Genomic DNA, 13,092 nt, shown 5'->3' with positions numbered 1-13,092 from the left:
AAAGATAATTAACACAGTTTTCATGCCGGATTTGCTCACATGTGCCTTCTCAAGGCGGGAAGACTTTGTGGTGTTGAACTCTGAAGTCTGCTTTTTTGTTTAAAGGTAAAACTCAAAAATCTGTCTCATTCATGGTGATAACAGAGTTTAAAAAATATGGATCATTTTTACACGTTTCCAAGAGAGCATCAGCACACTCGCACTTCCTTTTATCGGTCGGTCAACACTTTTGTCATCAGTTTTTGTGCTCAAATATTCAGCTACAATTTTCATTATGGTTACAATTTCTGTGGTCAGCTGAAGGCTTAACTGTTGACCATAATTCAAACAATCATGACATGCATCACCTTTTTGTCAATTCAGGATGTTGACAGACATCTACTGCAGGGTTCATCAGAGGCATTCTTTTGACCCTCCTCACATAACGTGCGCCATCGGAGAACTTGTGATTTGGACAAGCAATCACGCCCAATGGCCTGTTGCATTAATCGAAACATTTCAGTGGTGAACTTCCTGGGTGTGACAAAATTTAATAGCATAATGCTGCTCCACAGGAATGATCCATCTCACCACGTTACATAACCTAAAAACAGGATTATGCAAGAGCACATCCTGACTGACAGCTCAAAGGCACTGGAAAGAGGCACTTTTTGAAGCTAACACACACCATCTGCCTAGCACAGAAAGTTAGGATGAACTGCAGTGAATTGTCACATCACGAAAAAACTGATCTCATTACATATGGAACTCACCCTGTACTTCACAGTCTAGTTAGAGTCCAGACAGTAACTGAAGACAGCTGTGTCAGTTGATGAAATGTTGTGTAGGAAAATGGAAACAGCAACACAGTTATGCTGTCTGATGTATTCCAGGGATATTCCTAACTTGCAGAACCCTCAGATTTCCGGCCGGATCACATCGTAATTACTCCAAGTTATTTCAGTAAACAGACTCTGATGACCCTGATGACTGATGCTCCATTCCTATTGGCTGTCTGTTAACTTCTCCATCACTCCAGTCCTATCGTTACCCGTACAGCCACCGTAGTGGATGGTGGCAGTGGTGAAGTGGTGGCACCCGGCTCTGAACTCTGGTCTCCAGTGTCTGTGCTATGTAACAGAGGGCGTATCGACCAGCATATTTAGGACACTGACAGCAGCAGAACAGCAGTCATCAGAGACCACCTGAAAATGGCCACGAGTCTGTTTGCTGAAATATCGTGCAGTAATTACAGTGCGACCCAGTCAGACACCTGACGATTTTATGAGTTAAAAACAATCCGCTGAACATCTAAAAGTACATCATTAGACCTTTCCCCTGTGGCCATGATGGCAATGTGCACAATGTTTGTGATGTTCAGTGTATGTAGTCAATTGTCTTTCCATATCTGCAACTTTTATCTGTTCTCCTTTTAACATCACTAGTCTACTACAGCCAAAGGTAGATACGGTGTTCTGCAGAGACACATAAGATGGACTGTGTGATGATGAGAGACAAATATATGGCAAGTTATCCATTCTGTACTATCTTTGTAGAAAGAACCTTTAATTCTCAAGTGATCAGTAGTTGTCAAACTACTAGTTACAATTGAGAAAGAAGTGCTTCAAAAATTAGAGGCTGGTAAGTATCTTTTCATTCATTGCCAGTTTTGATGTTATTTTTTGACAGCTTATTTTTTAAATTTATTCTTTATTCGAGTAATTTTTCTTTCTTTGTCAGTTTTATGTTGAAAATGAAAATATAACGTCATTTACCAAATACATTATATTTATTAGGCATTACACGTCACATTTATTTATACATTTGGGGAAAAAAGAAACAGTTACATTACACCTAATCAATTAAAGAAGATACATTTGACAAGATCCACATTTCCTTCTAACACAAAAAGTTCCTATATATGACGGTAGTATCTGTTCCCGAAAGAACAGTTACCGTCGATAACCATGCAGCTTTGCTCGAAATGAAATGATAATTAAATAGACACCCTAGCTGCAAGCAGGTGTTGATACACTTCATTGGGGACATGTTGAAAATGTGTGCCCCGACCGGGACTCGAACCCGGGATCTCCTGCTTACATGGCAGACGCTCTATCCATCTGAGCCACCGCGGGCACAGAGGATAGTGCGTCTGCAGGGACTTATCCCTTGCACGCTCCCCGTGAGATCCACATTCCCAACATGTCCACAACACTACATTCATAGTGCGCCTAATAGATGTTTGCCCATCATACTCATTACTCGTGGCAGATTAACCTACCAAGTCCCGTACGATTTCGGGCATAGCGTGTGCGTTCGCACAAGAAGGTCATATCCCTCCTCCTCTGCTTCAAATCCTGCAAATACAAATACTTTCTGATTCTTGTGTTCTGGTTTGGGGTTGGGTTGTTTCAGGGAAGAGACCAAACTGTGAGGTCATCGGTCTCATCGGATTACGCGAGGAAGTCGGCCGTGCCCTTTCAAAGGAACCATCCTGGCATTTGCCTGGAGCGACTTAGGGCAATTACGGAAAACATAAATCAGGATGGCCGGACACGGGATAGAACCGTCATCCTCCCGAATGTGAGTCCAGTGTGCTAACCACTGCGCCACCTTGCTCGGTTTGTGTTCTGGATAACATTCTATGCAGTGTTCAGTTTCAAACATTACTTTCAAAAACTGTTTGCAACTAGTCTCTGTAAATCAATCTTTATACGGGATGGTCGAGGAACTTCAGCTATCCAACATAAAATACATCTATCTGTGTGTGTGTGTGTGTGTGTGTGTGTGTGTGTGTGTGTGTGTGTGTGTGTGTGTTTCCATTTTATATTTGCAATTAAAGTCACCTATCATTAAACATGGCTTATGTCGTCTCCCATAACTGTTTCTGAAGAGCTGACACGATTGTTCATATACAGAGTGACACAGAAAAATGGGCACTTTTAAAATGAGTAGTGCCAGCATATCAGTTGGCATAACTGCAGAACAGGGATCTTGAGCCGTAAACAATATTGCCATTTAATAATCGTGGACCAGTAGAGTGGCACACAGCATGCTTGTGCCATGAAAATGTTTTACAAAAGCAATAATAGTTTGGGAAGTGTGGAGATGCAGTTCCAACATTTTTTTCAAGTTACGGCAGCACGGTTGAGTTCCCTAGACACAAGCAAAAATTTTGAAGAGACTGGACCTGCTCTCAAAAAGAAACCACCAGAATGACCAGGAAGTGTTCATGCTCCACAGAACAATGAAGCTGTATGGGTTTCAGTCTTACGGAGCCCATGGGATTCGGTTCACAAGCAAGCAGCTGCAGACAGTGACCCAATAGTGTGTTCCTCATATTCTGTATTAAGATTTAAAAGTTCATCTATGTAAGACGCAGATTATGCAAGAACTGGAGAACAATCAACAACTGCAATTAGAATTCTGTCAGCAAATTATGACAAATACATATGAGGACAACGGATTTCTGGGCAAGCTGTAAATATCATATGAGGCCTGTTTTCATTTCACAGGTTACATGAGCAAGCATAACTACAGTTACTGGGCAGGCAACCCTAATGAACTTCATGAATGGCTGTACATGTCGGCAGGTGACAGTTCGGTGTGTAGTTTCTCACTGGATGGCAATTTTTAGAAATGAAGAGCCAATCACAGTTACTGTCACTTCAGATTGGTATGTTGAGAAGTTCCATCTGCATTGAACAGTATTCCACAACTTCATAAAATCTGGTTTCAACAGGATGGTGCTACATCACACACTGCAAGGCAACCAATGGCAACTGTGCAAGAATTAATCGTTAACCATGTCATTTGGAAATTCAGTGGCATACTGTTGCCCCCTAGAACACTATTTCCCTGTTTGTGATTTTTTCTTGTGGGCAAACTTAAGAGTCAGGTCGAAATAACTCGGCCAAAAACACTGGATGAACTGAAGCAAAATTTGTGGTATCCCTGCTGAGATGCTGCAGCAATCAATGAGAAACCTCAAGAGCAGATCAGAAGAATCCATACAGGATGCCAGCTACAGAATATAGTTTTTAAACATCGATTATTTGGATTACTGTCTTTTAAAAGGCAAGTTGTTGTGGTTCAGTTGCTGTTATCGCTTTTTGTGACTTTTTTTATTTTCATCGGGTGTTTCAAAAGTTCACCTTTTTCTGTGGCTAGCACCGTCACTTATAATTGCCTTTACAATGTCATACTGAGTGTTATGATCTTTCGGAGCAACCAATATTGCATGAGCACACTGTGTAGAAGTTGCTATATCGAGATGCTTTATACCTTCTACAAAAAGTTGTTGCTCATTCCAAGCTTCAAGTTTCTATAGCAGCACACAACAACACCACGACCAGTTCTGTCAGTCATCACATCGGTTAATATGACAAAATCCTTTCCAGCTAGTTGCTCATCACAGTACCACAAAATTTCTTACTTTATTAAATATACAGTTGCAACTCAGAAATTATAATCTGACTCTAATGCTGTTTACCACCATTAAACACATTAACCAAGGACCTTGTCATTGGTGGGGAGGCTTGTGTGCCTCAGCTATACAGATAGTCATACTGTAGGTGCAACCGCAATGGAGGGGTATCTGTTGAGAGGCCAGACAAACAGATAGATCCTGAAGAGGGGCAGCAGTCTTTCCTGTAGTTGCGGGGGCAACAGTCTCGATGATCGACTGACCTGGCCTTTTAACATCAACCAAAATGGCCTTGCTGTGCTGGTACTCATAATGGCTGAAGGGAAGAGAAAACTACAGCCATAATTTTTCCCAAGGGCATGCAGCTTTACTGCATGGTTAAATGATTATGGCGTCCTCTTGGGCAAAATAGTGCAGAGGTAATGTATGATGTGATAAAAGAAATTATTCAGATAGTTAAGGGAGATGAAAATTTAGTAGTCATGGGGGACTGGAATTCAATAGTAGGAAAAGGAAGAGAAGAAAAAGTATTAGGTGAATATAGACTGGGGATAAGGAACGAAAGGGGAAGCCGCCTGGTAGAATTTTGCACAGAACGTAACTTAATCATAGTTAAAACTTAGTTTAAGAATCATGAAAGAAGGTTGTACACATGGAAGGGGCCTGGAGACACTGAAAGGTTTCAGGCTGATTACGTGATGGTAAGACAGAGATTTAGGAACCAGGTTTTAAATTGTAAGACATTTCCGGGGGCAGGTGTGGACTCTGACCACAATTTATTGGTTATGAACTGTAGATTGAAACTGAAGAAACTCAAAAAAGGTAGGAATTTAAGGAGATGAGACCTGGATAAACTGAAAGAACCAGAGGTTATAGAGTGTTTTAAAAAGAGTATCAGGGAATGATTGACAAGAACAGAGGAAGGAAATACAGAAGAATGGGTAGCTGGGAAAGATGGAATACTGAAAGCAGCAGAGGATGAAGTAGGGAAAAAGAAGAGTGCTAGTAGAAATCCTTGGGTAACAGAAGAAATATTTAATTTAATTGATGAAAGGAGAAAATATAAAAATGCAGTAAATGAAGCAGGCAAAAGGAAAACGAACGTCTCAAAAATTAGATCGACAGGAAGTGCAAAATGGCTAAGCAGGGATGGCTATAGGTAAAATGTAAGGAGGTAGAAGCATGTATCACTAGGGACAAGATAGATACTGCTTACAGGAAAGAAAAAAAAAAAAGACCTTTGGAGGAAAGAGGACCACCTGTATGAATATCAAGAGCTGAGATGGAACACCCATCCTACGCAAAGAAGGGAAAACAGGAAGTTGGAAGGAGTATATAGAGGGTCTATACAAGGGCGATGTACTTGAGGGCAATACTATGGAAATGGAAGAGGACATAGATGAAGATGAAATGAGAGATACGATACTGGGTGAAGAATTTGACATAACACTCAAAGACCTAAGCCGAAACAAGGCTCCAGGAGAAGACAATATTCCATTAGAACTACTGATAGCCTTGGGAGAACCGGTCACAACAAAACTCTTCCATCTGGTGAGCAAGATGTACGAGACAGGTGAAATACCCTTAGACTTCAAGAAGAATATAATAATTCCAATCCCAAAGAAAACAGGTGTTGACAGGTGTGAAAATTACCGAACTATCAGTTTAACAAGTCACGTCTGCAAAGTACTAACACGAATTCTTTACAGATGAATGAAGAAACTGGCAGAAGCCAAAAGCACTCTGTCTTCAGGCCACAAGTGTCCCATCAGGACCATACGACCACCGTGTCCTCCTCATATAAGGATACGGATAGGAGGGGCATGTGGTCAGCACACCGCTCTCCCGGTCGTTATGATGGTTTTCTTTGACCGGAGCCACTACTATTCGGTCGAGTAGCTACTCAATTGGCATCACGAGGCTGAGTGCACCCTGAAAAATGGCAACAGCACATGGCGGCCCAAGTGGTCATCCATCCAAGCGCCGGCCACGCCCGACAGCGCTTAACTTCGGTGATCTCATGGGAACCGGTGTATCCACTGCGGCAAGGCCATTGCGGCAGGAGCCAACCTCAGGGAAAATCCGTTTGGACTCTGTAGAAATGTTGGAACACTTGAGACAATACTGACCCTACAACTAATCTTAGGAGATAGGTTAAGGAAAGGCAAACCTACGTTTATAGCATTTGTAGACTTAGAGAAAGCTTTTGATAATGCCGAATGGAATACTCTCTTTCAGATTCTGAAGGTGGCAGGGGTAAAATAGAGGGAGCGAAAGGCTATTTACAGTTTGTACAGAAACCAGATGGCAGTTATAAGAGACAAGGGGCTGAGAGGGAAGCAGTGGATGAGAAGGGAGTGAGACAGGGTTGTAACTTATCCCTGATGTTATTCAATCTGTATATTGAGCAAGCAGTAAAGGAAAGGAAAGAAAAATTTGGAGTAGAAATTAAAATCCATGGAGAACAAATAAAAACTTTGAGATTCGCTGATGACATTGTAATTCTGTCAGAGACAGCAAAGCACCTGAAAGAGCTGCTGAACAGAATGGACGTTTTCTTGAAAGGAGGATACCAGATGAATGTCAACAAAAGCAAAACGAGGATAATGGAATGTAGTCAAATTAAATCAGGTGATGCTGATGGCATTAGATTAGGAAATGAGACACTTACAGTAGTAAAGGAGTTTTGTTATTTGGGGAGCAAAATAACTGATGATGGTCAGAGTAGAGAGGATATAAAATGTAGACTGGCTACGACAAGGAAAGCGTTTCTGAAGAAGAAAAATTTCTTAACATCAAGTATAGATTTAATTGTTAGGAAGTCTTTTCTGAAAGTATATGTATGGAGCGTAGCCATGTATGGAAGTAAAATGTGGACGATAAACAGATTATACAAGAAGAGAATAAAAGCTTTCGAAACGTGGTTCTACAGAAGAATGCTGAAGATTAGATGGGTAGATCATGTAACTAATGAGGAGGTAGTGAATAGAATTAGGGAGAAGAGGAATTTGTGGAACAACTTGACTAGAAGAAGGGAGCGGTTGGTAGGACACATTCTGAGGCATCAAGGTATCACCAATTTAGTATTGGAGGGAAGCATGGAGGGTAAAAATCGTAGAGGGAGACCAAGAGATGAATACGCTAAGCAGATTCAGAAGGATTAAAGTTGCAGTAGTTATTCAGAGATAAAGAGGCTTGTACAGAATAGAATAGCATGGAGAGCTGCATCAAGCCAGTCTCTGGACAGAACACCACAACAAATTCATTCACCTACAGCTGAAAAAACTACATTTTCCAGCTTGTAGAGTGAAATATTTACATTCATACATATACCCATGGTTATTCAAGCCCAGTTTCACACACATTTTTTTTCTTCTAAGCCATTTCAAATCTGCTGCTAAATTAAGACTGCCACTTCAACGGCTCACTGCAAAGTTTCTATCCATTTCCCCTATGGCTTTCACACTGCATGTGGTTTAAAACAGTATCTTCCCAATCCCCTGAATTTATGATGTTGAACATATTCACAAAATAATTTTGATGGATTGAGAGCACATAAATTGCCAACTTCAAATTCCTGTGGCCTGTTGTTTGCACTAACTGCATATTCCTGTATTCTCACAATCACAAATATTACTTTAGCAAACTACTTCTCAAACAAGTTCAGCGTAAGGAACGAGATTGTTCTGGTTTGACATTTCTCAAGAAAACATAGTGATACACTGTAAGACATATGTGTGAAACAGTGAAACCACACAATCAAAGACACTACAGATGTATGAATTATGGCTTGTTAAACACAGCTTTAGCAGACTGACTTTAATCCATTGGCTTATACAAGTTGCAGGTTTCAAGTCTCTTATTACATTGCCAGCTGTGAGACGGACCGAGCAGTTATAGCATCTTCTTAGGGTTTCTTCTTCTCTGTTACAAGATTATATGACATGTTATATAGCATTGGAAAGCAGAGAAATCGCTCTATTCAGTGTTGTATGACACACTATCTCTTTCAAACAATGGAATATCCAAGTAGAAATATCAACAAAGTAGGAAAAGATAGAGTGCTACTTACTGTAAAACAGACACGTCAAGGCACAATTAAAAGACAGATCACCTGCCAAATCCGGCAATCTGACCCGAGATGCTAGCTGTAGCTGAGTAGCTGAAAGCTTTATGTAAGCGTCTTAATTGCACCTGTCTGGAACTAGACGTGTCTTTTTTACGGTAAGTATCAATCAGTCTAAACCACACTATTTCTTTCAATATTTTACATGTTATAAGCAATAGTTTCCAGGTTTTGTTAGTTTTATCCGTCCCCATCAGTATCATCAGGAAAACACCCTCCAGAAATTGTGTAGTGTGAGTGCAAGAAATGTCTGGAGGCATTGCACATGCACGTATTTTTTTTTTTTTTCGGGTATACGACACCAACACAAACCTCTTCACTCTTCATCGCTTCAAAATATGAAATGGGGGGGGGGGGGGGACGCATCAAACTATTTCTTCCGAAAGTTAGCAAAATTTCATTGTTTTACCCTGTGTGCCTGACAATGACTCAATGCTTCTGCTATTGTGCGAGTGGTCTCCCTTACTCCCAAATTATTTAAATCTACATCTATGGTGGACATAGTCCTGTTCTAAATTGTTTATGACCCGAGCTTGTGAATTTTCGACTACTGAATAATGGACACGAATCCCAAGTGCTTGCCATCGGTGTCTAGCATTTACAAATGCAGAGGTACAGTAGCAATAGTTAGAAAACTTAGAACAAGTTGCATTACATGTTGATGTGTTCAATAATTATACTTTGCTAGCACATTAGTTATCAGTGAAATGAAAGAAGCATTCGACAATCTCTACTACGGTGCTCCGACAGAGTAGTGTTCATTACTAAAACATTAAGTTAGATCGGTCACAGCCACACTAGCGGCCATATGTTTGCTCACATTAAATCATTGATATTTTGTAATTTCACAGACCATGAATGCTGTGTATGGTGTGTGTGGTCTTTTGCATGCAGCAGAAAGCAAAATATGTAAAATCCCACAGCACACTAAAATGGGAAGAAACATGTTGTGCTATGCACAAATAAATTTAAATGGTAGAGTAACTTTATTATTTTAATCATTACTGACACAATTGTCGGCCTGGTTGAATACACAGAAAAGGGGAAAGAAAAACAATTACCTCGGATATCCCAGTCAAAAACACACTATATCCTGGGTAAACATACATTTTTTTCAGTGTTAAGTGACAATACACTTTCCCTTAGAGCTGTAAAACTTATCAATCCTTTGAATGATAAAATGGTTCAAATGGCTCTGAGTACTATGGGACTTAACTTCTGAGGTCATCAGTCCCCTAGAACTTAGAACTAATTAAACCTAACTAACCTAAGGACATCACACACACCCATGCCCAAGGCAGGATTCAAACCTGCGACCGTAGTGGTCGCGCGGTTCCAGACTGTAGCGCCTAGAACCGCTCGGCCACCCCGGCCGGCTGAATGATAAAAGCTTTATACATTGGCGTAGAACTTTCCTATACTTTAGGAAATGTAACCTAGCAAAAAAAACGCATTTGAAAAAATATTTGATACAGGGCAACATGTACACAGTGTATTTTAATATTACGAAAAGACAAATTCTACCTAATACAGTATGGTAGTTTCCGAAGCACTTAAATTGAGATGGCACTGCACGATGTGCTTTTGTAAGTCAATAACTGAAGATGCTACATGGTCTTGCCAGCCTATGACAACAGATATTCAGAGCATATGACACGTAATGTAGTTATCCACTAGCACCATGACTTAAGCAGCATAAACACACAAATAGGAAAAGTTAAATGTTTAAATTAATACATACACAGTCTAGCAACAGGAAAAGCTAAGCTGTCATGTATAATATTTATCTTTTTTTAGCATATGTTACTCTTTGAGATATATCAAGCACAAACATACCGATAAATTTTTAAATAATGGTAAAAACGGTACAGCTTATGGCCCCAAAATTTTTCTGCATGGCTAGTCCTCAAACTGTTAAGTTTGGACTGAGTGTCAAATGCTCCACAATTTTATAAAGTCGTCCCACATTCTCATACATAACATCATTCAGCATGTGGAAAAGGAAATTTACCTGAAAGTAGTGCTTTTCAAACCACCACTCACAAAATTTTCCACAACCAGACTGGAAATGTAAACAGTTGTAACATCACGCTCATTGAAAGCAGTTTGTTGTTGTGAAGCATTGTGTAGTCTTCGCCCTAAAGTCTCCCACATGTTTTGTTGTGCGTACACTGTGTTTTGTTATTGTAATTGGCACATTTTCTTTGCAACTGGAGTTTTATTTTCAGGTTATTCTCCCATTTATGTTTTATTGCTGCAGTAATATTCTGCAGTAGCTGGCTAAAGTAAATTTCTTTGTTAAAGTATGCGTACTTACAAGTCAAAATTACAAATATTTAACTGAAAACTAAAACATTCCTCGAGTTCTAAACAATTTCCTGATTTTTCCCAGATGAAAAAGTTTCCATTTTTTTTCCAGGATTTACCAGTTGTCCCAGAGCACGAACACCACATAAGGTTTCCTACAAACTCTATATAAAGAATGAAACCAAGATACCAGATTTTCCATCAGTCTATGTTGGTTACGCCCTGAAGAGGAAATGAGTTTAAATGATATTCAGATGTGGATCTTTCAGTATTTAAGACCTATACCAAGAAGAGAGAGAAAGTTTTGTGAGCTGAATGTGTCGCTCATGTGTATGTTGCTCACTAGCTACCCAATGTGCTTCACCTCCTTTTGAGATATCTGATCAGCACAAAGGAGCAATCGGAATCCTCACTGCTGAGTCTCCACAAGCCCACACATGCTTGCAAGCAAATGTGACTCTCAAAATGCTCAGACAGCAACATAAGATCCAGAAAATCTGGTACTAGTGAAGAAGAAGAAGAAGAAGAAGAAGAAACAAGAAGGAGAAAGAGACGATAAAGTGCAGTCTGTTGCATGTAAATAGAAGGTTTCTTTTGACGGTAATCGTAATCTTATGAAGATTGGTTGAGTAGTCTGTACAACAACAGGGATTAACTGAAAAGTACTCAGATAATAATAATAATAATAATAATTATTATTATAATTATAATGCCAATATTTGCAGTCCTGTTTCATGGGTGATGTTATTTGCAAACATAGACTTTCACACCTCGTACTTAAGTTCTTGGTGATTTCCGTTGCATGGGCAGCAGGCTGTTCCCTAACACAGATCTCCATGCCTAACATGTCATCTCCTACAGATATCCGCAGAGACCAAACATCAGGCACAGAAAAACACCCAACAACTAAAATCAAGAACATCATTCACAAAATTGTGACAACATGAACGTACGCAGCATACGAAACACACAACTCTTCCTACAAAACATTCACTGTGCCTCTACGGAAAGAGGTTTCATCAGTAGAAATTAAAGGATTTCTCAGCATAATATTGAAAATGGCTCTGAATTTAAAGGTGAAATTAGGTGAAGAGCCGTGTGTACTTCCATCTTTCCAAGGCTCGTTTCCTGAGCGTCGTGTGGAGCCAATATTTTTGGTAATCAACAGTGTTTGGGTGCGATCGGGCTCTAGCATCTCGTTGCTGTCTTTTATTGCTTCGCTTCTATTTCCTTTTTCCGCAGTTGTTCAGGGTTGGTCTTTTATGCAGCTTTTTCGTTTGAACTCCCACCCGTAGTGTACCCACTATCGATTGCAAGTTCTGTCTTTGGTGTACTTAGAAACCATAGGTTGGTAACACGACCGACTCACGTGTTTACTGCAGCAGACTCTTTGGCCTGTACTATTTATAGGCTAGTGCGGTCACGCTGGAGGAGGTTGTCGCGCAGTGGCCTTTGTCTGCTCTGGTGACGTCGACATCCTGCCTTCCGCGTACGGGTGTTGTTATCGAACCCGCACTTCTACCCATGGAGGACGCCGGCCTGGTTGGGCCCCTCTGTCCGCTCTTCACTGGTTGTCTGCAGGAGGCGGGTGGCAGTCTAATCATCACCTGCGTCGACGAAGGCAAACAAACAGTAACCATCATGGGGCAGTGGAGCCGCCGTTTGGCGAGGATTTGAGTCTGGGAGCAGTTCGGCTGGGTCGGTGTCTGCCGGGACGACTGGGGACGGCTCAGAATTGTCCACAGCAGTCCCGGACAAACGACGAAGTGTGCCAAGGGAAAGGAGAAAAGAAGTTAGTGTGAATGTTTCAAGTTGATCGTCCTTTGGGATTGAGTTCATCCAGTCGTCTTTCCCGCCTTGTGGCCACTGCTGTGGCAATCCTCTGTTCTGTTCGCTGGTGCAATTCTGACAGTGCAGATCCCTCCACGCATCGGTGCTAACCGGTGTAGTGGTGTATTTTGGTAGTTATGTGTGTACGTTTGCACTTCTATGTTTTGGTAGTTCATCCTCCCGCCCTGTGGTTGCAGAATTTCGGGTGGGGAGTTAGTTCCTTGTCTCCCAAGATCTAGTGCTGTATTATTAAGGTTAATTCTAGTTCAGTCTAGTGTTCTGTTAATCTCTGGGTATGTGTGTCTGCCATACTATTTGCGCTCTATTTATTCTAAGTGAGTTGCACTGTCAGTAGTTGGGGGTTCGAGTCCTGTCACGGAGCTGATAAGGGGTCAAATTGGTTTCGGCTTGTCAGTTGGAGGGT

General features: G+C 40.9%; 1 protein-coding gene, 1 non-coding gene and 1 pseudogene across 2 annotated transcripts in view; all 3 read right to left on the bottom strand.

Annotated features, from left to right (window-relative positions):
- Positions 1-13,092, bottom strand: part of LOC126209973 (pecanex-like protein 1) — a 299,631-nt gene that overhangs the window by 243,999 nt on the left and 42,540 nt on the right. The window lies entirely within an intron of this gene.
- Positions 2,041-2,115, bottom strand: Trnat-ugu (transfer RNA threonine (anticodon UGU)). The gene has a single exon. It is a non-coding gene; the product is annotated as a tRNA-Thr (tRNA).
- Positions 6,346-6,463, bottom strand: LOC126211005 (5S ribosomal RNA; annotated as a pseudogene).

This window comes from Schistocerca nitens, chromosome 10 (assembly GCF_023898315.1).
Source record: "Schistocerca nitens isolate TAMUIC-IGC-003100 chromosome 10, iqSchNite1.1, whole genome shotgun sequence".
Lineage (NCBI taxonomy): Eukaryota > Metazoa > Arthropoda > Insecta > Orthoptera > Acrididae > Schistocerca > Schistocerca nitens.
This window is presented reverse-complemented; position numbering and strand designations above follow the sequence as displayed.